Source organism: Canis lupus, chromosome X (genome assembly GCF_011100685.1).
Source record: "Canis lupus familiaris isolate Mischka breed German Shepherd chromosome X, alternate assembly UU_Cfam_GSD_1.0, whole genome shotgun sequence".
Classification (NCBI taxonomy): Eukaryota; Metazoa; Chordata; class Mammalia; order Carnivora; family Canidae; genus Canis; species Canis lupus.
The window spans coordinates 115,016,621-115,029,436 of NC_049260.1; the positions used below are offsets into that span (position 1 = coordinate 115,016,621).

The 12,816-nt window shown below is 35.9% G+C and overlaps 1 long non-coding RNA gene across 1 annotated transcript in view; it reads right to left on the bottom strand.

Annotated features, from left to right (window-relative positions):
- LOC111094820 overlaps positions 1-3,067 on the bottom strand; it is a 163,927-nt gene extending 160,860 nt beyond the window's left edge. Inside the window, exons 1-2 of the long non-coding RNA XR_005386021.1 lie at positions 2,903-3,067; positions 1,556-1,638 (exon numbers count right to left, since the gene is read on the bottom strand). This is a non-coding gene — a long non-coding RNA (uncharacterized LOC111094820). The remainder of the gene's footprint in view (positions 1-1,555; positions 1,639-2,902) is intronic.
- Positions 3,068-12,816: the final 9,749 nt, after the last annotated feature.

The window sequence follows — 12,816 nt, forward strand, 5'->3', positions numbered from 1 at the left end:
TAGATCCATCCATGTCATTGCAAATGGCAAGATTTTGTTCTTTTTTTTATGAATGAGATGGTTGAGTAGTATTCCATTGTGTATGTAGATATCACATCTTCTTTATCCATTCATCAGTCAGTGGACATTTGGGCTCTTTCCATAGTTTGGCTATTATTGATATTGCTGCAATAAACATCAGGATGCTTGTATTCTTTCAAATCAGTATTTTTGTATCTTTTGGAAAAACACATAGTAGTGCAATTCCTGGATCACAGAGTAGTTTCTATGTCTAACTTTTTGAGGAACATCCATACTGTTTTCCACCGTGGCTGCAGCAGTTTGCATTCCCACCAACAGTGTAAGAGGATTCCTGTTTCTCCACATCCCCTCCTGTGTTGTTACTTTTAGCTATTCTGTTGTTGTTTCCTGTGTGGTTAATTTTAGCCATTCTGACCTGTGTGAGATGATATCTCATTGTAGTTTTGATTTGTATTTTTCTGATGATCAGTGATATTAAGCATCTTTTCATGTGTCTGTTGCCATCTATGTGTCTTCTTTGATGAAATGGAAGGCAAGCTAATTAAAAAGTAGGAGAGGGCTGCCTGGCTGGCTCAGTCGGTAGAGTATACAACTCCTGACCTTGGGGTTGTAAGTTCATGTCCACGTTGGGTTAGACATTATTTAAAAATAAAATTATTTTTTTATAGAAGGCTCCAAACTCAGCATGGGTCTTGAACTCATGACCCTAAGATCAAGAGTCAGATGCTCTAACACCTGAGCTACCCAGGTGCCCTAAAAGTAAAATATTTTTAAAAAGTAGGGGAAATAGTGGACACCTGGGTGGCTCAGTGGTTGGGCATCTGCCTTTGGCTCAGGGTGTGATCCTGGTCCAGGAATCAGGTCCTGCATCAGGGTCCCTACAAGGAGCCTGTTTTTCCCTTCTCCCTCTGTCTATCTCTCTGCCTCTCTTGGTGTGTCTATCATGAATGAATGAATGAATGAATGGTAGGGGAAATGGATTTGAATAGATACTTAACCAAAGAATATATGCTAATGGTCAATAAGCACCTAATATGATTACTATGATTAGTCATTAGAGAAATATAAATTTAAAATACAGTGAGATACCACTTTATAGTCACTAGGTCACAGTAAAAAAAAAAAAGACTGTGACAAGTATTGGTGATGATGGGGAGAAACTAGAAAAATCATACAGTGCTATGAAGATTGGAAAGTAATTAAGCCACTTTGGAAAACACCTTAGCTATTCCTCAAAACACAGAGTTCACCTATAATCTAGCACTTGCACACCTAGTTATATACTCAAGGTAAATATAGATCCAGACCAGAAGGTGCCCATGAATGCTCCTGGTAGCATTATTCACAATAGCTGAAAACTGGAAACAACCCAAATGTCCATCAACTGATGAAGAGATACCCAAAATGTGGTCTATCTATACCACAGAATAGTATTCATCCATAAAAAGGGAATGAGGTACTGGAACATGCTACAACATCTATGTGTCTTGAAAACAATATGATAATCGGAAAAATGTAACAGGGCATAAAATACCTGATATTTTATGACTCCATTTACATGGTATGTCCAGAAATTCAAATCCAAAGCGAAGAACATAGAACAGTGGTTGCCTGGAGCTAGGGGAACAGGAAGCCAAACACAAATGAGCAATAAATGTCTTTTAGAGTTGAAGGTACTGCTGTAAATTTAATTATAGTAATGGGTGCACACCTGCAGATTCCCTAAAACTCTTTGAATCGAATAACATGAAACCAATGTATGTTGTGGGATGTAAATTACATCTCTTTTTTTTTTTTTTAAAGAAGCGAAAACAGGGATGTCATATTCATTGTTCTACTCAGGAAGGTGGCCTTGCCTACGTTATAATAAAATCTGCAGGTGGCAGCCCAGGTGGGGGCGTTCAGGGCTTTAGCGCCACCTTCGGCCTGGGGCGTGATCCTGGGGTCCTGGGTCGAGTCCCATGTCGGGCTCCCTGCGGCGAGCCTGCTTCTCCCTCTGCCTGTGTCTCTGCCTCTCTCTCTCTCTCTCTCTGTGTCTCTCATGAATAAATAAATAAAATTTTAAAAAACGGATCCCTGGGTGGCTCAGCCGTTTAGCGCCTGCCTTAGGCCCAGGGCATGATCCTGGAGACCCGGGATCGAGTCCCACATCAGGCTCCCGGTGCATGGAGCCTGCTTCTCCGTCTGCCTGTGTCTCTGCCTCTCTGTCTGTGTGTCTCTCATGAATAAATAAAATATTAAATAAATAAATAATCTTTTAAAAGGGGGATCCCTGCGGTTTAGCGCCTGCATTAAGCCCAGGGCATGTCCCTGGAGCCCCGGATCGAGTCCCACGTCGGGCTCCCTGCATGGAGCCTGCCACTCTCTCTGCGTCTCTCTCATGAGTAAATAATTAAAATCTTTTTAAAAATAAAAAAATAAAAATAAAAATAAATAAATAAAATAAATAAAACCTGCCCCTTTCGGAGTAATGTCTACCAAGGCAAAGCTTGGGAACAGAGTAAGGATAAGGCACAGAAGTGTCCTTCTTCGAGTCCCGGATTTTTTAAAAAAAAGTGGCAATGCAAAGCGGGGTGCGACTCTTTTTTCTTTGCCTCAGGCTGCGATATAACTCCACGAACGACCGTCTGGCCCTGATTTTTTTCTTTAATTTCACTCCTATGTATGTGTTTCCCTCTGTCTGAGGCTGTACCGCGATTTCTCCGCAGAAACGGTCGGTCTTGAGTCCGTAAAACTGACGCAGGAGGCTCTGAATTCGACCCTCAAGAACACTCAGCGAATAGGCCGCTTTTGCTAGTTAATTCTCGTTAAAATTTCGTAGGAGAACGTAAAGAATAAAGCAGGTGGGAACATTCTAGAAAATGAAAGGATCTCTACTCACTCTTCAGAAACATGTCCTGGAGAAGTGCAGCCAAGGCCGCTCGTCAGCCGGCCAGGGCCTGGGCAGGAAACTGCGCCCCCCCTGACGACGCGGCGCAAGTTGTCCCGAAGCGCTGGAGCGCCTCACTGGGCCGGAGGAAACTTCTGTCCGGTCCCCGAAAAAGGCGCCGACCTCCGCCGGCCGACGACGCATGCGCATCACACGAGCCAGCCGCGGTGGGTTCGCGCGCCCCCTGCTGGCCGTCAGGACGCAGCGCAGGAGGCTCGAGCCCGCTTGCTTCAGGGTCCGTGTGCCCCTTGGCGGTGCTCCCGCTGAATGGCCGAAATTCAATATTCTGATCAGTCGCTGCCACGACGTGGGAAGTTCGAACAGAGCTGGAGCCCACTGCTCTGTGCCCAGATGGAAATTCATGGGCAGAACCCGGATAGAGGTTCAAGGTCAATATACAACATTCAGTTGATTTTCTGTATCCCAGTGAGAAATACTTCTTGGAATATGAATGGCACAAGGCCATTTTCAGGACCCTGGATAACAACAGAAACGGACATTCTCTATGGATCTAGCAAAACATTAGCAGACTCTTGTGGAAAATATATGAAACACGCTTGAAAGCAAATGCAAGAAAAGTAAGTCTGTTGGGATAGTCTTTATATATATAATATATATAAATATATCTAAATATATAAATATATGAATATAAATTATATAAATTGATAATTTATATAATTATATAAACATATGAATTTATTATAAATATTAAATATATAAATATATATAAATATATAATATAGTATATATAAATTATATATAAAATATAAATATATTTAAAATATAAAATATATAAATATAAATAAATATATAAATTTATATATAGAAATATATAAATATTTATAGAAATATAAATATATATTTATATATGATTCATATAAATATATATCATATATATTTATATATGGATTTATATATAAACTTATAATTTATATAATTATATAAATATTAAATTCATATAAATATAAATATATATTTATATATAGGCAATATATATAATAAATATATATATATAAGTACATAATATATATTATATATTATATATGATAATAATATATAATATAAATATATAATAAAATAAAATATATTTTTATATAAATAAGTATACATATTTCTATTTATGTTTTTATATATGTTATATTTATATTTTTATAAATAATATTTATATATTTTAATATATTTATATATATTTATATATATTTATATGTTTAAAATATTTTTATATATTTATATATATTTTATAAATATTTATATATATTTTTTATTGGTGTTCAATTTGCCAACATACAGAATAACACCCAGTGCTCATCCCGTGAAGTGCCCCCCTCAGTGCCCGTCACCCATTCACCCCCACCCCCCGCCCTCCTCCCCTTCCACCACCCCTAGTTCGTTTCCCAGAGTTAGGAGTCTCTCATGTTCTGTCTCCCTTTCTGATATTTCCCACTCATTTTTTCTCCTTTCCCCTTTATTCCCTTTCACTATTTTTGCATATTCCCCAAATGAATGAGACCGTATAATGTTTGTCCTTCTCCGATTTATTCATGATTTTTTTTTCCTTTGGTGAGAACATCTAAGTTCTTCTCTCTTAGTGAATTTCCATTATACAATGTGGTGTTATCAGCTACAGTCACTATGTTTTATACTAGATCTTCAGTCCTTACTTATCTAATAGATGGAAATTTATACCCTTTTACCAGCATTTCTCTATTTCCTCCATCCTCTAACCCCTGGGGTTTCCCTATAAGTTCTTAGCACAAGAAAAAAATTGTAAACATGCTAACGGATGTTAAATAAGCTTATTTCGATACTTATTTTGCAAAATATACATATGTAAAATCATATTGTACATTTAAAACTATTACAACGTTGTATGTCAATTTTATCTCAAGTAAAAAAATAACATCTTCATCTTATTTGCATAAGTAACTACAGCCAAACAGATAACTTTAAAAGACAGTTGATTAAGGGTTGGACTCTTGATTTCAGCCTAGGTCATGGTATCAGGGTTGTGAGTTTGAGCCCCAAGCCAGACTCCATGCTCAGCATGGAGATTCTCTCTCTCTCCCTCCCCCTCTGCTCCAGGTGTTTGCTCTCACTCTCTCTCTTTCTCTCTTTCTCCCTCTTTCTCAAAAAATAAGTAAAAGACATTTTCTCTATTAATGGTAGACCAAAATTAATTATGTAAACTTAAGTATAAAGACCTCCACCTAAGTTCATAAACTAATATAGACATATAAAATAGGAATAACTGTTTTAAGACTAGTATAAAAAGGTAGGGATATAAAACAGCTACACACAGAATAAAGAGTTGAAAATGTAAAATTCATGCTTCCTTTCAAGTCTTTTTATACTTTTATCAATTACTAATTAAATTAACTTTATTTAGTTTATTTTACTTTTATTAACTGTTAATTTACTCTTCCCATTAGTTCTTTTCCTTTTCAAATATTTTACCCTTTCATCCCTTAATAGATGTTGGAGAATCATTTAAAGGGGATTTTCTAGAATTATATAATACAAGAATTATTTCTGGAAATGTTATGAATATAATCACTTTTTCATATTTCAAAGCAAATGAAATTTATTAAGGATAAGTAAATATTTTCACTTCCTAGATATAACCTATTTCTGTGACAGTTATTTATTTAGAAAATTTTAGGGATGCCTGGGTGGCTCACTGGTTGAGCATCTGACTTTGGCTCAGGTTGTGATCCCAGGGTTCTGGGACTGAGTCCCTCATCATGCTCCCCACAGGGAGCCTGCTTCTCCCTTTGCCTATGTCTCTGCCTCTCTCTTTGCATCTCTCATGAATAAATAAACAAAATCATTAAAAAAATTCTGAGGATTCAGGTTGTTTTGGAAACTGAGAAGAAATAAAAACAAGCTATTAAATTATCATGTTTGTTTCAAAGCCAAATTACACAATTATTTTTTTAAGATTTTATTTATTTCAGAATGTGCACATGCAGAGAGGGACAGAAGGGCAGAGGGGGTGGAAGAGGGAAAGGGAGAGAATCTTCAAGCAGACTCCCTGCTGAGCATGACCTTGAGATCATGATCTGAGCCAAAATCAAGAGTAAGATGCTTAACTGACAGAGCCACCCAGTCATCCCTAATTCTGTGTTCTGGATATTTTCTTTAGAAGCCAATCATCTATATATCAGGATGTGATTATTTGAAATAATCCTTCATATTAGCTATGATTAGTCACTACTATTCCATTAATTGTCATTTTATGCCTCAAAGTCTCAGATGGAACTGAAGTTCAAGAGACTGCCGCAGGCAAACTCTATGAACTGGTTGCCATGTGACTCTGAAATGACCACATGAAGACCAGAATTTTAGCATAGAAGTGAGGATCCCAAGTCTTGCCCCAACATGGGGTAAGGAGTGGTTAGGAACCCCAATGAACACTGCCTTAGTTGATCTGTACTATTGTACATGTAATTTGCTGATTATGATACATATAGTGTAGATGGTATTAATCATCTAGTAAATCAAAGAAAATACGACGCAGAATGATGATCTTTGATAAGATAATTTGGTAGAAGCATTTTTATTTTTTTATTTATGTATGATATAATTTTTTAGTAAGTAAACTCTACATCCAGTGTGGAGATCAAACTCATGACCCTGAGATCAGGAGTCACCTGCTGAGCCAGCCAGGTGCCCCAAAAGCAATTTTATTTAGATACAATTTTCATACTATAAAATTCATCTATTTTAATAGTGTATAATTTAAAGATTTTAAAGAAATTTATCTAGTTGGACAAGTATCAGCACAATCCAATTTTAGAACATTTCTATCACCCCCCCCCCAAAATGCCTCATGTCTGTTTGCAATCAACTTCTTTTTTTTTAGATTTTATTCATTTATTCATGAAAGACACAGAGAGAAAGCGAGAGAGACAGAGACACAGGCAGAGGAAGCAGCAGGCTCCATGCAGGCAACCCCATGTGGGACTAGATCCTGGACCCTAAGATCATGCCCTGAGCCAAAGGGAGACACTCAACCGCTGAGCCACTCAGGCGTTCCTGCAATCAACTTCTATTCCTACTCCCTACTCCCAGCCCAAGGCAACTAGTAAGTTACTTTTTTTCCTTTATAGATTTGTCATTTCTGGACATAATATAATGTAATCAAATGTATCAATCCTATTCCATTGATCCATATATGTCAATCCTTCTGCCAGTACTAATCTGTCTTGATTACTGCAGGTTTGTAGTTAAGTTTTAAAATTGGCTAGTGTTAAGTCTTTGGACCTTGTTGCTTCTTTCTTTCTTTCTTTCTTTCTTTCTTTCTTTCTTTCTTTCTTTCTTTCTTTCTTAGATTTATTTATTTGAGAGCAAGAAAGAGAGCATGTGCTGGGGGAAGGGGCAGAGGAGAGAGAGAGAGTCTCAAGCAGACTCCATCCTGAGCACAGAGCCCTGTGTATGGCTGGATCTCATGACCCTGAGATCATGACCTGTGCCAAAACAAAGAGTAGGTTGCTTAACAAACCACCCAGGTGCCCCGTGTTCTTCTTTTTAAATATTGTTCTGACTCTTACAGGTCATTTATTTTGCCATGTTAATTTTATTTTCTTTTTAAAGTGTTTTTTTTTTTTGTAATCTCTACACCCAGCATGAGGCTGCCACTCATGACCCTGAGATCAAGAATCACATGCTCTTCTGACTGAACCAGCCTTGTACCCCAATGTCGTATGAATTTTATTTTATTTTTTAGATTTTTAAAATAGATTTTATTTACTTATTTAAGACAGAGATCGAGAGAGTGAGCAGAGGGAGGGGCAGAGGCAGAGGGGAAGCAGACTCCCCGCTGAGCAGGGAGCCCGATACAGAGCTCGATCCCAGGACCCCAGGATCATGACCTGAGCTGAAAGTAGACACTTAAGCTACTGAGCTACCCAGGTGCCCCACTATATGAATTTTAGAATGACCTTGTAAATATCTGTGAAAAAAGACAGCTGACATTTTGATGAGGATTATGTTGCATTTTCAGGTCAACTGAGGAGTATTGCCATCTTAACATTATTGATTCTTCTGATTAATGAGATGTTCCTCCACTTATTTAGATCTCTGTCAATTTCTTTCAGCAATTTTAGTTTTCAGTGTACAAGACATGGATTGGATGTTTTTGTTAAACATATTTCTCAATATTTTAATCTTTTTGATGATACTGTGAATGGCATTGATTTCTCCATTTCCTTCCTGGATTGTTCATTGCTAGTATTTATACCATACTATTAATGTTTGCATGTTGTTCTTGGTGCTGAGACCTTGCTGAACTTGCTTATTAGTTGTAGTATTTATGTGTGTGTGGATTCTTTAGGATTTTCTACATATAGGATCATGTTCTCTGAAAATAAAAAGTTTTATTTCCTTCTTTCCAATCTGGGTGTCTTTGATTTTAACTACCTAACTGCACTGGTTAGAACTACTAACATAAAGTTAAATAAAAGTGGTAAGAGTAGATAGTCTTGATTTGTTCCTAATCTTAGATGGAAGGCATTTACTCTTTCACCATTATCTATACAACATTGTTGCTGTGTGTTTTTTTGTGAATGTCAATCCTTGCTATACATGATCTTGCCCATCCTCTATCAGTAGACTTCTGTAGCTTGTTACTTACTGCATTCTAGCCTGATGATGGGGGAGTTTTCTCTATTTTCCTGGTACAAACTGTCTTAAATAGGCCCAATATTAGGTTCTAATGGGTGAGACTTTCTCAACAATGTTGCCTTTCCCCCATCCATAGGAAACTCCTAATGATCTGAGCCCAGATCATTGTTCTGTCACCCAGAAGTAGAGAAGATTTTACTTTTTCTTTCCCTCAGCTTTAATGAGTCTTATTCTGTGTCCTAGGTACAACAAGATTTCCTGCACTTCCTCCAGAAGCTTAAGACATTTGTTCCATAGTGGAGAAGATTTGGGGCAAAGCTTCATGACTTTCTGCAGCCAAGGCTGCTCACCTCCTCCAGCCCTTACCTCAGTCTTTTTCATGCCTTTTGTGGAGATCACGTTGTACATGTTCAAGAGCTGTATCCTAGGGTTTCTATACTCTCAAGTAGTCTACACTCATTCTTTGCATTTAATTTAAAGACTTGCTAAACAGATCTAGCTGAATATTTCTCACCTGCTTATCAACATAGTACTGGAAATTCTATCCAGCACAATAAAATAAGAAAAAAACAAATATCATACAAATCAGAAAGGAAGCAATATAATTGCCTTTATTTGCAGAAAGTATGGTTTTCTACATAGATTATCCAAAGAGAATATCCCAAAATAATCTTCTGAAAGTAATAAAAGAATTTAATTAGGTCACAGGATACAAGATCAACATACAATAATCTATTGTATTTTGATATTCTAGCAGTGAACATGTAGAAATTAGCATTTGAAATACAATACCATCATAATCACTTAATATTAAATACTTAGGTAAAAATCTAACAAAACATGTAAGGGACTTGTATGCAGAAAACTACAAAATGCTGATTAAAAAAACTCAAAGAGGATCTGAATAAATGGAGAGACATTTTATATCCTTGAATTGGAAGTCACCATGATAAAAGTGCTAATTCCTCCCAGCTTGCTATACGAGTGTTAGGTAATTCCTTTTTTTTTTTTTTTTTTTTTTTTTTTGAGTAGGCTCCACACTCAGCATGGAATCCAAAGTGGGGCTTGAACTTACAACCTTGAAATCAAGACCTGAGCACCCAGATCAAGAGTCAGGCACTTAACTGACTGAGCCTGCCTGTTTTAGGTAATTCTTATTAAAATACCAGCAAGATATTTTGTAGATACAGAGAGGATTATTCTAAAATATGCATGAAAAGACAAAGGAACTAGGATAGCTAAAAAAAAAATTCTGGAAATGAAAAAAATGGGAGGAAACATTCTATCTAATTTCAAGGCATATTGTATAGTCATATTAATCAAGAGAATGTGGTATTGGTGGAGGGACAGACACAACAATAAATAGAACAAAATAGAAAACCTAGAAGGACCCCCACACAAGTATGGACAACTGATTTTTGACATAGGCAAAAAGTCAATTCAGTGGAAAAAGCATAGTCTTTCAGTGAATCATGCTAGACAAATTGGATATCCATAGGCAGAAAAAAAAAGACCTGAGCCCAAATTTATATAAAAATTAACTCATTTCAACTAAAATAATATAATTCATAACTCCCATTGGCTTTAACTAGCTTACTTGTTTGTGGTGATTAAGTTGTGCAAAATAAATACAAAAGATAAGATTTTTTTAAATCAATCTATTGAGGAAGAAATAAGAATTTTTAGGAGTTTCAGTTAGAATTATAGTCACAATAATATGAAGTAATTTATGAGAATAATGAGTTTAAGGAAAAATATGAACTCAGAATTACTAGATTCAGTTTCATTTAGAAAATGGAAATTATCAATAGTGTTCTCCAAGAAAATTTATATATTTATAGAGGATTTCATAGGAACTAATAGTCTCAAATGTTTTTGAGTTTACAGATTCATTGACGTAACAGTAGTAAATAGAATACTAATGTTAACAGGTTTTTTCTAATGTTCTTAGAGATCTTCCTCATATTACCAAAAGAATATATTATATCTATTAATGGGATTATTAGGAAATATCTCCATGTGAACATACTCATATAACACTGGACAATGCTCAGTCCTCTTGAATTCTTTCAGCATCTGATTTCACTGGTATAAAATTAGAAGAAAAGTTAAGTGTGCCACTATATATGAAAAATTTAGGTAAGTTGTTTAAGGCAGATATTGGTGTTTAAAATTATATATGCCTATAAATATGTTTATTTGCTTAACTTGAGGTCATTTTAAGACTGCAAACAAGGTTTCAACTGGATTAGTAAAGTTGTAATTAAGTTCCATATTCCCAATGTTTTCATATATATTAAAAGCCTGCACTGAATTAGTAAAGACATTGCATCTATTTAGTTAAGCAAAGCATGCTTACTTTTGAAAAAAATATATGTGGAAATGGCAAGAAAAATTACCATTGAATAGCACAGTCACATATTTCACAGGATAGTTATGCCAAAATAGTTTCTGTTGTTTATCAAAATTTCAAATGTAACTGGGTATCTGTTATTATTTTTTGCTGTCTATGGCAAAACTACCATGGAATAATACAGATTTAGGAAAACATACATTTATTGTGAAATGTCAGCTACACAAATATTACAATGAACCTGATATTCCCAAATCTCCCTTGCAGTTAGATGGGAGAAACTGTTTCCTACTTGTGTCTCTTTGCTCAGAACATACTAGTTAACATTTAGAGCTATTAACTACTAGGTATTTAGAATGGAAAAAATAGAAATAACATAAATATCTAGTCAACTTAGGTAGAATGTAGACCAGCACAAGTTTTGGGGGCATTGTATGAAGCAGAAAAAATATAGTTTGATTCCTCAGGAAATATTTTTAAATTAGTCAAATGTCTCAAGAACTACACTGAGATAAGAGAACAAATAAAAGACCATAACTAGTGCAAATAGAAAGAGTCATTTCTCATAGGGACTTATATGCAGAAAAACAATTTGTCTTAGGGAATTAGAGAAGAAGTAGGCAATCCGTACTTTCCCCTTGTGTCTTGCTCAGAGTTAAGAGGATTATAAATTTGCTTTCATCATTTTGGGACTTGAAATGAAATTCTGTAATAGAGGATTTCGAGTATGAGCACATTAGTTTAAAGTCACTTATCTTCCTTCTTCTCTTGGAATTCACAAGGAAGAATAAAGCAATGGAAATGCATACCTCATATGAAGCCAGGAGCAGCCAAAACCCCAAATAATGAGAAGATGTTAGGGCTGCCAAATGCAGTGCAGATAGGACACTAGTATGACCTGTAGTAAATAGAGAATACACTGCAAAAACAGATCCCAGAGGTAATTGACAATGAACAATTCTTGAATTTAAAGACAGGAGCCTGAATTGAAACGAGTAAATCCCTATGTGCAATAATGGGAATTGTATGCAAATACTGGAGATGTGGTTTTGTTCTGAGAACCATAAAGCAATCACATGGCTAAGAAATTATGGCTGGAGGAAAATCTTTTAGAAGGAGAAAGAAGAAATGGAAGAAGAAAGCAGAAGCAAAGATATATGCATTGATATGTTACTCTGGACAAGAAGAGCCCCAGGAAGATAGAGAAATGACAACACAGAGAAGGTAGTATTTGTAAAGCCAATAGAGGGATGCCTGGGTGGCTCAGTGTTTGAGTGTCTGCCTTTGGCTCAGGATGTGATCCTGGGGTCGTGGGATTGAGTCCTGCTTTAGGCTCCTTATGGGAGGCCTGCTTCTTCCTCTGTCTATGTCTCTGCCTTTATCTCTGTGTCTCTCATGAATAAATAAATAAAATCTTTTTTAAAAAAGCCAATGAAGGTAAATTTCTCAAACTTAATGAAAAATAACTGTAAAGAAAATATAAGAGATTCAAAGTATATTTAAAAAGGAGAAATAAATTAACACCCCCCCACACACACATTGGGCTATATTTTTTTAAATGTCCAAGAAAAGGAGGAAATTCTAGAAAGTTACAGAGAGGCATAAAGCAAAACCAAGTCATCCTAATATCGTATCTTTGAATAGCAGCACATGAGGCAAGAAGTTGAAGAAAAAAAATATAAAATTAAGCATACATTTATCCAAACTGTCATTGAAATACAAGTACAAAATGAAATTATTCTCAGGCAAGCCCTAAAAGTTTTGTTACAAGATATTTATAGCCAAAAAAGTTAATAGATGAACACTTAAATAAGAGAAGAAAACTTCCCACAAGCACCTGGGCATCTCAGTTGGTTAAGCTCCAACTCTTGATTTTGGCTCAGGTCATGAT